The sequence below is a fragment of the Coregonus clupeaformis genome, chromosome 6 (genome assembly GCF_020615455.1).
Source record: "Coregonus clupeaformis isolate EN_2021a chromosome 6, ASM2061545v1, whole genome shotgun sequence".
Classification (NCBI taxonomy): domain Eukaryota; kingdom Metazoa; phylum Chordata; class Actinopteri; order Salmoniformes; family Salmonidae; genus Coregonus; species Coregonus clupeaformis.
This window is the reverse complement of record NC_059197.1, coordinates 7,509,681-7,525,899: the sequence shown is the minus strand read 5'-3', so window position 1 is coordinate 7,525,899 and position 16,219 is coordinate 7,509,681. Positions and strand designations below refer to the sequence as shown.

Below are 16,219 nucleotides of genomic sequence, written 5' to 3'. Positions count from 1 at the left end.
GAGCATGCCCAGGCGTTGTAGGGAGGTCATACAGGCACGTGGAGGCCACACACACTACTGAGCCTCATTTTGACTTGTTTTAAGGACATTACATCAAAGTTGGATCAGCCTGTAGTGTGGTTTTCCACTTTAATTTTGAGTGTGACTCCAAATCCAGACCTCCATGGGTTGATACATTTGATTTCCATTGATACTTTTTTTGTGATTTTTTTGTCAGCACATTCAACTATGTAAAGAAAAAGTATTTAATAAGATTATTTCATTCATTCAGATCTAGGATGTGTTATTTTAGTGTTCCCTTTATTTTTTTGAGCAGTGTATGAACCTTGCTGTCTGACACTGTGACCTCGGCAACAATGTTGCAATTTAGAAATTGTACCTCCACTGTACCATATAGAGTGTCCTCACGAGAGCCAGGTGAAATCATGCATCAGCATAATAATTATCGATCAAACAAACGGAAATGCAGTAAGTTTGCTGTCATTTCAGCTGCAGAGTTTGACTTACTGGTATTGTATAGCTGTAAAGTTAGCAAGGGAGAAGAACGTTTGCCAGCCTGCATAGCAACCAATCGTTGTTTGCATGGAAATTGAATTATCAATCAGATTTGTGTCCGGACAATAGCCTCTGGTGGATAGATGAAATAGTGTGATCCATTGCTAGTTTAAAACTTGTGCTTAATACGGGCAAAACAAAATACATGTTGTTTCTAAACTCTTGTAAGAATGTTTCAGATGAACTACATGTTCACTCATTAAATTGTTCTCCAATTGAACGTGTTCCTGCATATAAATACTTAGGCATTTGGATTGATATGGATTTGATGTTTTAAAAACATATAGTTGAGCTGGTTAAGAAGCTAAGATTTAAAGTTTTCTACAGAAACAGATCGTACCTTTCTCTAAGCATTAGGAAGCAGATTATACAGTCAACCTTTTTCTCTGTTCTTGATTATGGTGATATTATTTATCAAAGTGCGGCTGTTACTACTCTTAAACCTCTGGATGCCATCTACTATAGTGCCCTTAGTTTTGTTACAGGTGACAGTTTGGATACTCATTACTGCATCCTGTATCAAACGGTTGGCTGGACTTCGCTAAAGACCCGTAGATCTTGACATTACTCCCTTTCTGTTTACAAGGCCCTACTTAGTAAACGTCCGTCTTATCTATAATAATAAATAATATGCCATTTAGCAGACGCTTTTGTGACTTTGCTGTTGAAGTATAGACACCTGAGTTGTCTAACCCGTTCACAGGATTGGTTAGTTTTGATGATGGCATTTTGCATATACTCCAGAATGTCATGAAAATAAACTTAATCCCCCAAAAACATTTCCACTGCATTTCAGCCCTGCCACAAAAGGACCAGCTGCCATCATGTCAGTGATTCTCTTGTTAACACAGGTGAGAGTGTTGACGAGGACAAGGCTGGAGATCACTCTGTCATGCTGATTGAGTTAGAATAACAGACTGGAAGCTTTAAAAGGAGGGTGGTGCTTGAAATCATTGTTCTTCCTCTGTTAACCATGGTTACCTGCAAGGAAACCCGTGCCGTCATCATTGCTTTGCACAAAAAGGGCTTCACAGGCAAGGATATTGCTACTAGTAAGATTGCTCCTAAATCAACCATTTATCGGATCATCAAGAACTTCAAGGAGAGAGGTTGAATTGTTGTGAAGAAGGCGTCAGGGCGACCAAGAAAGTCCAGCAAGCGCCAGGACCGTCTCCTAAAGTTGATTCAGCTGCAGGATCGGGGCACCACCAGTGCAGAGCTTGCTCAGGAATGGCAGCAGGCAGGTGTGAGTGCATCTGCACGCAGAGAGAGGCGAAGACTTTTGGAGGATGGCCTGGTGTCAAGAAGGGCAGCAAAGAAGCCACTTCTCTCCAGGAAAAACAACAGGGACAGACTGATATTCTGCAAAAGGTACAGTGATTGGACTGCTGAGGACTGGGGTAAAGTCATTTTCTCTGATGAATCCCCTTTCCGATTGTTTGGGGCATCCGGAAAACACCTTGTCCGGAGAAGACAAGGTGAGCGCTACCATCAGTCCTGTGTCATGCCAACAGTAAAGCATCCTGAGACCATTTATGTGTGGGGTTGCTTCTCAGCCAAGGGAGTGGGCTCACTCACAATTTTGCCTAAGAACACAGCCATGAATAAAGAATGGTACCAACACATCCTCCAAGATCAACTTCTCCCAACCATCCAAGAACAGTTTGGTGACGACCAATGCCTTTTCCAGCATGATGGAGCACCTTGCCATAAGGCAAAAGTGATAACTAAGTGGCTCGGGGAACAAAACATCGACATTTTGGGTCCATGGCCAGGAAACTCCCCAGACCTTAATCCCATTGAGAACTTGTGGTCGATCCTCAAGAGGCGGGTGGACAAACAAAAACAAAAACCCACAAATTCTGACAAACTCCAAGCATTGATTATGCAAGAATCAGGATGTGGCCCAGAAGTTAATTGACAGCATGCCAGGGCGGATTGCAGAGGTCTTGAAAAAGAAGGGTCAACACCGCAAATATTGACTCTTTGCATAAACTTAATGTAATTGTCAATAAAAGCCTTTGACACTTATGGAATGCTTGTAATTATACTTCAGTATACCATAGTAACATCTGACAAAAATATCTCATAACACTAAAGCAGCGAACTTTGTGAAGACCAATTCTTGTGTCATTCTCAAAACTTTTCACCACGACTGTATATATGTGCATATTTATTTTGTATTATAAATGGCACATTTGAAAAAGAGACCTAGGTCTCAATATGTCTTCCCTGTTAAAATATAGGTTAATTATTATTATTTATTATTTTTATAATCAAAATGTTTCAAACAAGTTTTTCATGAAAATATGTAAATTAAATGTTTTTATATGTTGGTAACCGGTTTGTAAAAGCAAAAGGGCACTTCAGGAGTGTGTGGTATATGGTCAATATACCACGGCTTAGGGCTGTATCCAGGCTGTATCCAGGCACTCCAGGCACTCCAGGCTGTATCCAGGCTGTATCCAGGCACTCCAGGCTGTATCTTGGCTGTATCCAGGCACTCCAGGCTGTATCCAGGCACTCCAGGCTGTATCTAGGCACTCCAGGCACTCCAGGCTGTATCCAGGCACTCCAGGCTGTATCAAGGCTGTATCCAGGCACTCCATGCTGTATCCAGGATGTATCCAGGCACTCCAGGCGGTATCCAGGCACTCCAGGCTGTATCCAGACTGTATCCAGGCACTCCAGGCTGTGTCAAGGCTGTATCCAGGCACTCCAGGCTGTATCCAGACTGTATCCAGGCACTCCAGGCTGTATCAAGGCTGTATCCAGGCACTCCATGCTGTATCCAGGCTGTATCCAGGATCTCCAGGCTGTATCCAGGCACTCCAGGCTGTATCCAGACTGTATCCAGGCACTCCAGGCTGTATCCAGGCTGTATCCAGGCACTCCAGGCTGTATCCAGACTGTATCCAGGCACTCCAGGCTGTATCCAGGCACTCCAGGCTGTATCCAGACTGTATCCAGGCACTCCAGGCTGTATCCAGGCACTCCAGGCTGTATCCAGGCGGCTGTATCCAGGCACTCCAGGCTGTATCCAGGCACTCCAGGCTGTATCCAGACTGTATCCAGGCACTCCAGGCTGTATCCAGGCTGTATCCAGGCACTCCAGGCTGTATCCAGACTGTATCCAGGCACTCCAGGCTGTATCCAGACTGTATCCAGGCACTCCAGGCTGTATCCAGGCACTCCAGGCTGTATCCAGGCACTCCAGACTGTATCCAGGCACTCCAGGCTGTATCCAGGCACTCCAGGCTGTATCCAGGCACTCCAAGCTGTATCCAGGCACTCCAGGCTGTATCCAGGCACTCCAGACTGTATCCAGGCACTCCAGACTGTATCCAGGCACTCCAGGCTGTATCCAGGCACTCCAGGCTGTATCTAGGCACTCCAGGCTGTATCAAGGCTGTATCCAGGCACTCCATGCTGTATCCAGGATGTATCCAGGCACTCCAATCTGTATATAGGCACTCCAGGCTGTATCCAGACTGTATCCAGGCACTCCAGGCTGTGTCCAGGCTGTATCCAGGCACTCCAGGCTGTATCCAGACTGTATCCAGGCACTCCAGGCTGTATCAAGGCTGTATCCAGGCACTCCATGCTGTATCCAGGCTGTATCCAGGCACTCCAGGCTGTATCCAGGCACTCCAGGCTGTATCCAGACTGTATCCAGGCACTCCAGGCTGTATCCAGGCTGTATCCAGGCACTCCAGGCTGTATCCAGACTGTATCCAGGCACTCCAGGCTGTATCCAGACTGTATCCAGGCACTCCAGGCTGTATCCAGGCACTCCAGGCTGTATCCAGGCACTCCAGGCTGTATCCAGGCACTCCAGGCTGTATCCAGGCACTCCAGGCTGTATCCAGGCTGTATCCAGGCACTCCAGGCTGTATCCAGGCACTCCAGGCTGTATCCAGACTGTATCCAGGCACTCCAGGCTGTATCCAGACTGTATCCAGGCACTCCAGGCTGTATCCAGACTGTATCCAGGCACTCCAGGCTGTATCCAGACTGTATCCAGGCACTCCAGGCTGTATCCAGGCACTCCAGGCTGTATCCAGGCACTCCAGGCTGTATCCAGGCACTCCAGGCTGTATCCAGGCACTCCAGGCTGTATCCAGGCTGTATCCAGGCACTCCAGGCTGTATCCAGGCACTCCAGGCTGTATCCAGACTGTATCCAGGCACTCCAGGCTGTATCCAGACTGTATCCAGGCACTCCAGGCTGTATCCAGACTGTATCCAGGCACTCCAGGCTGTATCCAGACTGTATCCAGGCACTCCAGGCTGTATCCAGGCACTCCAGACTGTATCCAGGCACTCCAGGCTGTATCCAGGCACTCCAGACTGTATCCAGGCACTCCAGGCTATATCCAGGCACTCCAGGCTGTATCCAGGCACTCCAGACTGTATCCAGGCACTCCAGGCTGTATCAAGGCTGTATCCAGGCACTCCATGCTGTATCCAGGCTGTATCCAGGCACTCCAGGCTGTATCCACACTGTATGCAGGCACTCCAGGCTGTATCCAGGCTGTATCCAGGCTGTATCCAGGCCTGCCTAAGAACAGCACTTAGCCATGATAATGGTCCATATACCACACCCTCTTGGGCCTTATTTTTTAAATATAGCAGACTATTTAGAACGCATTGCTTCATTATAGCTAAGTAGTATGCATGTTTGGATGTTGGGACATAGAGGGCAACATTTTCCTCTTGCAATGACACGCGATGTGCGAAAATTAACCATAACATTTCACAAAGTTGGGATGAGTAAAATAAATTATAAGATGCAGGGCAATTGCAAGGTTCAGTAGAAGCTCCCGTCTATTTAAAACAAATGGTTAGTTTGCTCACAAGTGTCATTGCGAGTGGAAAATGTTGCAAACTGTATATTTTATTAGTATTTTATTATGTTGCTGTAAAAAAATTCCAAAACAGTCACTTAAAGTTATTTACACTTTAGTTGTGTGTGTGATGTTGTTTCAGGTTCACCAGGTGACATTGGGTACCCCGGCCCTGCCCTGCCCATGTATGCACTCACTAACTGTTAGTCGCTCTGGATAAGAGCGTCTGCTAAATGACTAAAATGTAAAATGTTTAACAGAGAAAATGAAATGTGACCATACTTTATCACTGATATATAATCAATGATGCTATTTAGGGCTAAATTGTATTTGCAACAGCTATTGTTTCAGCTCAACCCAGAATTCAACAAAAAATAGACAATACAATAGGCCTAACGTTTCAAGCTTTTGTTGATTTCAAATTGAATTATATATAAGTTTCAAGTTTTTATTGTCACGTGCACAAGTACAGTGAAATGCCTTTCTTGCTCTTTCCCAACAATGCAGTAATCACTATCAGTAGTCCTATAACTAATAAATATAAAAGTCAAGTAGAACAAAAACATACAAGGAATAGAAATAAGAGAACACGAAGTAAGTAAGCTATATACAGGACAAGGTCAGTTCCAGGGTCAGTGCCAATACCATATTTACAATGTGCAGGGATATTGGAGTGGTAGTGTTAGATATGTATAGTGGCATGGTGACTAGGCATCAATATATATGATAAACAGTGTAACAGCAGCATATATGATGATTGTATGTGAGTGTGTGTGCGTGTTATCTCCACTACGGTCCCGTCGATGTGGATAGGGGGGTGCACCCTGTGCTGTTTCCTGAAGTCCACGATCACCTCCTTTGTTTTGTTGACGTTGAGTGAGAGGTTATTTTCCTGGCACCACACTCCCAGAGCCCTCACCTCCTCCCTGTAGGCTGTCTCGTCATTGTTGGTAATCAAGCCTACTACTGTTGTGTCGTCTGCAAACTTGATGATTGAGTTGGAGGCGTGCTTGGCCACGCAGTCATGGGTGAACAGGGAGTACAGGAGTGGGCTGAGCATGCACCCTTGTGGGGCCCCAGTGTTGAGGATCAGTGAAGTGGAGGTGTTGTTTCCTACCTTCACCACCTGGGGGCGGCCCGTCAGGAAGTCCAGGACCCAGTTGCACAGGGCGGGGTTCAGACCCAGGGCCTCGAGCTTAATGATGAGCTTGGAGGGTACTATGGTGTTGAATGCTGAGCTATAGTCAATAAACAGCATTCTTACATAGATATTCCTCTTGTCCAGATGGGATAGGGCAGTGTGCAGAGTGATGGCGATTGCATCGTCTGTGGCTCTATTGGGGCGGTAAGCAAATTGAAGTGGGTCTAGGGTGGCAGGTAAGGTAGAGGTGATATGATCCTTGACTAGTCTCTCAAAGCACTTCATGATGACAGAGGTGAGTGCTACGGGCAGTGGTGGAAAACGTACCCAATTGTCATACTTGAGTAAAAGTATAGATACCTTTAATAGAAAGTTACTCAAGTAAAAGTGAAAGTCACCCAGTAAAATACTACTTGAGTAAAAGTCTAAAAGTATTTGGTTTAAAATATACTTAAGTATCAAAAGTAAATGTAATTGCTAAAATATACTTAAGTATCAAAAGTACAAGTAAAAGTATAAGTAATTTCAAATTCCTTATATTACGCAAACCAGACGGCACCCTTGTCTTGTTTTTAAAATGTATGGAAAGCCAGGGGCACACTTCAACACTCAGACAATATTTACAAAATATGCATTTGTGTTTAGTGAGTCCACCAGATCAGAGGCAATAGGGATGACCAAGGGATGTTCTCTTGATAAGTGCGTGAATTACACAATTTTCTTGTCCTGCTAAGCATTCAAAATGTAACGAGTACTTTGGGATGTCAGGGAAAATGTATGGAGTAAAAAGTACAATATTTTCTTTAGGAATGTAGTGAAGTAAAAGTAAAAGTTGTCAAAAATAAAGTACAGATACACTAAAAAACGACTTAAGTAGTACTTTAAAGTATTTTTACTTCAGTACTTTACACCACTGGCTACGGGGCGATAGTCGTTTAGTTCAGTTACCTTTGCTTTCTTGTGTACAGGAACAATGGTGGCCATCTTGAAGCATGTGGGGACAGCAGACTGGTATAGGGAGAGATTGAATATGCCCGTAAACACACCAGCCAGCTGATCTGCGCATGCTCTGAGGACGCGGCTAGGGATGCCTTCTGGGAAGGCAGCCTTGCGAGGGTTAACACATTTAAATGTTTTACTCACATCGGTCACGGAGAAAGAGAGCCCACAGTGCTTGGTAGTGGGCCACGTCGGTGGCACAAAGAGGGCAAAGAAGGTGTTTAGCTTCTCCGGAAGCAAGACATCGGTCTCGGTGACGTGGCTGCCATCTATCCACGGTTTCTGGTTAGGGTAGGTTTTAATAGTCACAGTGGGTACGACATCTCCTATACACTTCATGATAAACTCAGTTACCGTATCAGTGTATTCGTCAAAATTATTTTCGCAAGCTACCCGGAACAGATCCCAGTCCGCGTGATCAAAACAATCCTGAAGCGTGGATTCCGATTGGTCAGACCAGCATTGGATAGTCCTTAGCACGGGTACTTCCTGTTTGAGTTTCTGCCTATAGGAAGGGAGAAACAAAATGGAGTCATGGTCAGATTTGCCGAAAGGAGGGCGGAGGAGGGCCTTGTAAGCATCCCGGAAGTTTGAATAACAGTGGTCAAGTATTTTAGCAGCGTGAGTACTATAGTCGATATGTTGATAGAACTTCAGTAGCCTAGTCCTGAAATTTGCTTTGTTAAAATCCCCAGCTACAATAAATGCAGCCTCAGGATATGTGGTTTCCAGTTTGCATAAAGTCCAGTGACGTTCTTTGAGGGCCGTCGTTGGTATTGGCTTGTGGGGGGATATAAACGGCCGTGGCTATAACGGAGGAAAATTATCTTGGGAGATAATACGGTCGGCATTTGATTGTGAGGTGTTCTATGTCGGGTGAACAAAAGGACTTGAGTTCCTGAATGTTACTACAATTACACCATGATTCGTTAATCATGAAACACACACCTCTGCCCTTCTGCTTCCTGGAGAGATATTTATTCCTGTCTGCGCGATGAACTGAGAATCCCTCTGGCTGGACTGATTTCAACAGAGTATCCAGAGAGAGCCACGTTTCCGTGAAACAAAGTATGTTACAGGCCCTGATGTTTCTCTGGAAATAAATCCTTGCCCTGAGCTCATCAACTTTGTTATCCAAAGACTGAACATTAGCGAGTAATATACTCGGAAGCGGTGGGTGGTGTGCGCGCCTCCTAAGTCGAACCAGCAGGCCACCTCGAGTGCCTCTCCTCCGCCGGCGATGTTTTGGGTCGGCCTCTGGAATCAGTTGAATTGCTCTGGGGAGAGCGAACAAACGATCTGCTTCGGGGAAGTCGTATTCCTGGTCGTAATGCTGGTAGTTCTGGTGAGTTACCTCCGATCTGATATCCAATAGTTCTTCCTGGATGTATGTAATGACACAAAACATTTCCTGAGCTAATAATGTAAAAAATAATACATAAAAAACAAAATACCCTCAACATTTCCTAAGAGCTAGTCGCGAGGCTGCCATCTCCGTCGTCGCCATTAGTTGTGGGTGAACAAGGACTACAGGAGGGCACTAAACACACACCCCTGTGGGGCCTCTGTGTTGAGGGTCAGCATGGAAGAGGTGATGTTGCCTACCCTCACCACCTGGGGTCGGCCCGTCAGGAAGTCCAGGATCCAGTTGCAGAGGGAGGTGTTCAGTCCCAGGATCCCAAGCTTGGTGACGAGCTTTGAGGGGACTATGGTGTTGAACGCTGAGCTGTAGTCAATGAAAAGCATTCTCACCAGAGTAGGCTGGTGGGAGGAGCTATAGGAGGATGGGTTCATTGTAATGGCTGGAATGGAATAAATGGAACGGTATCAACCACATGATTGACTCCGTTCCATTAATTCCATTCTAGCCATTACAATGAGCCCATTCTCCTATAGCTCCTCCCACCAACCTCCTCTGATTTTCACATAGGTATTCCTCTTACCTTGGTGGGTGAGGGCAGTGTGGGGTGAAATTGAGATTGCATCATCTATAGATCTGTTGGGGCGGTATGCAAATTGGAGTGGGTATAGGGAAATGCTTACCAACCGGTCGATTGTGATCTTCAAGGCATTCTTAGTCGATCACCAAACGTTTCTGAAGAAATGATTTTTAAAAAAGAAGAAGAAAAAAAGGAGATTGACTGGTCGATCTTCAAGGCATTCCTTTTGGGGGGGTTTCGCTGTTGGCGGTAGGTGCACTTAATTCAGAAGCCCTGCGCAATGGGTAAGCAAAGTGTTCCCATTTTGAACCATTTCATTTGTCTGAAAAGACAAACCCCAGGTGGTAATTGGAGATCTGTGGCTAACTCGAGTGCGCCTACTGTGCTGGCCAATCAGATAGCTCAAATCACCATGCCTACAGAGCTTCCACGACCCCGGCCACAGCAACGGTTGATACTAGCCTACATAAGATTTAATAATTTTTTTAACCATGACCACAGACGCTGTCAATGAATACAGCGAAGAGCTGCTGTTTTATGAGTGAGTTCATGTTATATTTTTTATTCAGCACTGTCAACACTGTTTTTATTCAACACTATTACAAAACATAAAACGCGCTTCTCCCTAATTCCACTCGCGCTGCAGCTGCAATGAATGAGTAGCCAAGTGTATCGATAACCCTGCGTTTTTATTATTATTAGCAGCTCGTTGTGTCTGTTTTAATATCAAGGAAAATTTCACTTTCTCTGGTCATAGGAACAACATGAATTTGTGCATAGGGCAGATGTGGTGCGACTCGAGTTTCGCCATCAGGTAGAAGACTGTGTCCCCTCTCTCTGGTCAGCCTCACTGGAGGGAAGGAAGCAGAGAGCAGAGGACAGTGAGAGGCGGACCTTCTGCTGCTCTCTCCCTCCCTCCCTCTGCTGACACTAATGCCGTGTTCACAACAACTGGGAACTTGGAAATCGCCGACTTCAGTGCGTTCAAGACAACTGGGAACTCAGAAAAAAACTAGATCTGACTCTGGCATCTTTCTAGACCTCCGACTTTCCAACCTGAAGATCACTGACGTCATGATTTGACCTTGTTTCTTTCCGAGTTCCCAGTTGTCTTGAAAGCACCATGACCATCAGATACAGGTACCATCAGTCCAGTAAAAAAAAAAGCAAATTATTAGCAAAATATTTCAATTTATACTCAGCTGTGCCTCGCAAGTGCTACACCATCTGATCTATTTTGTAATCAAAGCTCAAGTTTGGAAATATAATATGGTCTGAGAAGAACAATATTGGCAGGCCAGGCATGTAGCCAATATGCTGTGATGATGTATTTGGCCTACTGCACAAACCTAATTCTTACAGAACAGTTTTTTTTAGGTTAATGCTACATTTTTAAAGTTATGTTTTAAAATAAACTCTGAGCAGTAGATCTCGGCTTGCTTTTTGACTACGGAAGTGATCTTGACTCAGAAAAGGTTGGTGACTGGGATGATGGAGTTGATGTGTGCCATAAACAGCCTTTCAATGCATGATTACAGATGTGAGTGCTACATTGTGGCAGGTAGCCTTAGAGTTCTTGGGAACAGGAATGATGGTGGTCAGCTTGAGTCGTGGGGATTGCAGATTGGGACAAGGAAAGGTTGAAAATGACCATGCCAGCTGTTCTGCGCATGCTCTGAGAACGCGCCATGGAATACTGTCCGGCGTCGCGGCCTTATGAGTGTTGACCAAATTAAAACCTTACGTTGGCTTCGTAAAGCGAGATCACCCAGTCAGTGGCAGTGATATTGAATATGTGTTTGGTTGTCAACGCAACCAAATATCAACATTTGAGGGAGATGTATCTTCTGCTTGGATTGTTCCATCTGTGCCACTGACTTAGTCTGACTTTAATTCCAGTTTGTCTACAAATGAATAATCAATATGTTGAATTCACGTCTCCATCTCAACCAAAAATGTAAGTTAAAGTATAGGACTAAATCAAATCACATTGTATTTAAAGTGCATTTAAAGTTTGATTTGACTTAGTCAGTGGCACAGATGGAAGTATCCAAGCAGAAGATAAATCTCCTTCAAATGTTGATATTTGGTTGCATTGTCAACCAAACACAATTCACATTATTTTGTAATACAGTAAACAGCCTAAAGTTAAGGCTATCTTACAAACTAATGTAACATACAACCTTAAAATTAGTAACACATCCATGGCCACATTTTGGGGTTACTGTAACTTTACATTTCTTCTTAAGTAATCATATAAAGCGTGCATATTCAAGATAGCATGCATAGGTCGTCGCAGGTCTGTGGAGATCTTCACAATTGCTGTAATAATCTGTGCAGAATCTCGAACGGCATTGATCACTTGCACCATGCACTTTTAATGTAATCTCAAATGCAATCCAGGTAATTTGGTTCTGCTATTAGATGAAGCACAGTGATAATATGAATATGTTGTATAAATAGCTAAACAAAACATCTGACATTGTATTCCCATTTGAATTTTGCAATGCTTTAAAATGGTTGAAAGCGCAGTGAATAACATTTGGGTGACACTAAACCAATAATCAGACATTGTTTTTCCATTGGAATTTAGTTGTGCTTTTCAGATGGTTGAAAGCATAGTGATAACACATTGGAAATACAACTAACTAACTTTTGGCTGTCTTTTTGAGTGGGAGAATATAGGTTGTAATCTCATTGATTAACGTCTCAACCAAATATTACTAAATTATCCAGGTTGAAATGATGTGGTGTGCTCAGTGGGAAATGATTCACTAATATATACTGAACAAAAATATAAACGCAACATGCAACAATTTCAAAGATGAGTTACAGTTCAAATAAGGAAATCAGTCAATTGAAATAAATTCATTAGGTCCTAATCTATGGATTTAACATGACTGTGCAGGGGCACAGCGATGGGTGGGCCTGGGAGGGCATAGGCCCACCCACTTGGGAGCCAGGTCCACCCACTGTAGAGCCAGGCCCAGCCAATCAATTAGTTTTTCCCCACAAAAGGACTTTATTACAGACAGAAATACTCCTCAGCAACCCCACCTCCGCCCTTTAACGATCCCGCAGGTGAAGAAGCCGGATGTGGAGGTCCTGGGCTGGCGTGGTTACACGTGGTCTGCGGTTGTGAGGCCAGTTGGACGTACTGCCATATTCTCTAAAACGACAATTAATGGTAGAGAAATTAACAATAAATTCTCTATAAACAACTCTGGTGGACATTCCTGCAGTTAGCATGCAATTTGCATGCTTCCTCAAAATTTGAGATATCTGTGGCATTGTGTTGTGTGACAAAATGGCACATTTTAGAGTGGCCTTTTATTGTCCCCTGCACAAGGTGCATCTGTGTAAAGATCATGCTGTTGAATCAGCTTCTTGATATGCCACACCTGTCAGGTGGATGGATTATCTTGACAAAGGATAAAATGCTCACCAACAGGGATGTAAACAAATTTGTGCAGAACATTTTAGAGAAATAAGCTTTTTGTTCGTATGGAACATTTTTGGGATCTTTTATTTCAGCTCATGAAACATGGGACCAGCACTTTACATGTTGCGTTTATATTTTTGTTCAGTGTATTTTGTGCGTAAAGGCTCTCCAAACCAGTTTTTTATGAAGTAGGTAGATTCATCCGAAATAATCTACATCAAGAGTATTTGTTTAATCTACCAATTGGTGCTGAAACTGAGACGAATATGCATATACAGATTTGGACTCATCGGTCCAGAGAATGGACTTCCAGAAACCTTCAGGTTTGTCCAGGTGGTCTCTGGTAAGACGGGCAGTTTGGTTCTTTTTTGACAGCAGAGGCTCCCTCCTAGCAACCCTCTCATGAATGGCATTTCAATTCGGTGTTCTTTTTGTATTTTGTATTTTTTTGTGTATTTATTTTACCACTTTTTCTCCCCAATTTCGTGATATCCAATTGGTAGTTACAGTCTTGTCCCATCGCTGCAACTCCCATACAGACTCGGGAGACGCGAAGGTCGAGAGCCATGTTTCCTCCGTAAACACGACCCTGCCAAGCCGCACTGCTTCTTGACACACTGCTCGCTTAACCCGGTAGCCAGCCGCACCAATGTGTCGGAGGAAACACTGTACAACAGGCGACCGTGTCAGTATGCATGTGCCCTGCCCGCCACAGGAGTCGCTAGAGCGCGATGGGACAAGGACATCCCGGCCGGCCAAACCCTCCCCTAACCCGGACGACACTGGGCCAATTGTGCATCGCCTCATGGGTCTCCCGGTCGCGGCCAGCTGCGACACAGCCCGAGATCTAACCCGGATCTGTAGTGACGCCTCAATTTTCAATTTGAGTGTAATTATTTTGATATAGCCTACACTTTCTCGCTCTGAACTTTTAACGCGGGTGGGATATATGGACGTGTGGTTTCGTGACAATGACCACAAGAGAAGCTCTGCTCACCGATTTGACAGCAGTTACACCTCCTATAGCACCTAAACAAAAGCAATGATAAGCTATGCGTTTGTCAGTTAACGCGGGTTACGGCTGTTTTACTTCATTGTTTGTAAATTCATTCAATTGATTGATTGAATCACATTCCTTTACAAAAGCAAAACAATTATTCACTATAATGCTCCCATTAAGGGTAGCTAAATATCTCTCATATATCCATGTTTTCTGACTGTCCCTGCCTGCTTTTTCTCTTTGTCTCTGACTGTCTGTCATTGTAGGAGCCCCAGGCCCATCGGGAGATGCCGGCAGCCCAGGCCTCACCACCACCTTTAACTCTGGCTTTCTGTTTGTGATGCACAGCCAATCAGACACGCTCCCTTCCTGTCCAGCAGACACGACACAACTGTGGACAGTCTGCTGTACCTGGAGGGCCAAGAGAAAGCCCACACACAGGACCTCGGTACGTTGGTCTACAATATTGTGTGTGTTTGTCTGTGAACGATTGTAACCGGTAACCTAGCATGTGTTTTCATCTTACTAGGTCAGGCCGGGTCATGTATGCGTCTCTTCAGCACCATGACTTACTCCTACTGTAACATGGGCATGTGTGACTACGCCAGCCGCAATGACAAGTCCTAATGGCTGTCCACCACAGCGACAGTGCCCATGATGCCTGTGGCGGGCCAGGACACCCAGCAGCACATCAGCCGCAGCGTGGTGTATGAAGGCCCCCTCCCCTGCTGTGGCAGTTCACAGCCAGGAAAACAGCAACCCCTTCTGTCTCCCCCAACTGGAGGAGTCTGTGGGTGGTGAGTGAGTTTAGGTGTGTGTGTGTTTGCGTGTGTCTCTGCATGTCTGTGTGTATGTGTGTGCATGCGTGTTTGTGTGTGTGTTTTGTTGTAACAGTTGTAACACGTGTGTGTGTGTGTATTGTAGCACACAGGGGCCGGTGATGAGGGTGGTGGCCAGTCTCTGACATCATCAGGAAGCTGCCTGAGGGACTTCCGTGCCCAGCCGTTCGTGGAATGCCAGGGCACGCCACTACTTCGCCAACATCTACAGCTTCTGGTTGACCAGGGTGGGCGCCGATGGACCGCTTAGCCCCTCAACGTCACAGGGCACGCTCAAAGAGGAGTGGCAACAGTGCCTCAACGTAGGCAGGTGCAACGTGTGTATGAAGGAGTGACACCGCCCACCTTTCTTCTGGGCCCGGCCACATCCCACGAGCACCGGCGCCAAAATCTCTGACCCACCGCATCCCAACGAGAACTGCATTGAAAATGCACACTCATTGGTTACCTGAGAGGCAGTAATGACACACCCCATTGATCACCAGAGAGGCTGTGACTACACTGGTTGTTTACCTGAAAGTCTGTGAACAATATTAATATTTAACTTGTTTTATGCAAGTTCATCCAATGAACATACTTGATCAACTATTCTTTGGATTTTTTTCAGCTGAATTATTTTGGCTGAACGCTCTTAATTTGTGTATTATGTTTCCAGGCTTCAGTACCTAATATTACGTGGCAGATTATCTTTTGCTCAAGACTCCCAAGTCAACAACAGAGTGGCTTCAAGCATCAATGTGGCTCATCAGACACTCAGATTCAAAAAATGTCCTCAATGAGGCAATTAATTTTGCAGCAATCACAATGCATACAGACACTGCAATTGTTACTATGTTTTTACGTACAACACTGGTCCTCACACTCTTGGAAGCTGGGACCATCCCAAAGCCTATGACATTTTCTTGGCACCCACCAAAGCCACAGTTGTGTTTGTTAGCGCAAGCAAGCAACAGAAAACGTTTTAAAGTAGAAAGCAAAAATAAGCATTTTTGATTGGAGAAGTCCATGTAGTCTCTTCCTGTTCCGTTTTCTTCTGTTTGGTGCCTAATGAACACGACTCAGCTTTTGTTTGTTACTTGCAGTAGGCTATGTGTCTATTGGTAATTTTGTCATTTTGACAGTGTTGATAGATGGTTGTATGTCCTTTTATATAGATTCTTAAGCAGACATTAAGGTACAATGTGATTTTAGTGTATATTTTATCTTCTAAATGTATCATTATCTTAATGTCGTTTTTGATATTTTATAGTACCTTGGTTTCATGTCCACATGATCTGAAACACTAGCACAATTCCACCTTCTTTGAAGGCTATAGACTACAATATGTCACAGTTATCACCCCCACCCTCTCTACCCATCCCCCTCTCTTTCCCTTGGTAGACAGCACACACTACTATAGGTCCAGCAAGACTGTCCATTACCACTGAACCTTATTTACATTTACATTTTAGTCATTT

General features: G+C 44.7%; 1 pseudogene; it reads left to right on the top strand.

Moving 5' to 3' along the window:
- Positions 1–12,399: 12,399 nt before the first annotated feature.
- LOC121568429 lies at positions 12,400–15,097 on the top strand (annotated as a pseudogene).
- Positions 15,098–16,219: the final 1,122 nt, after the last annotated feature.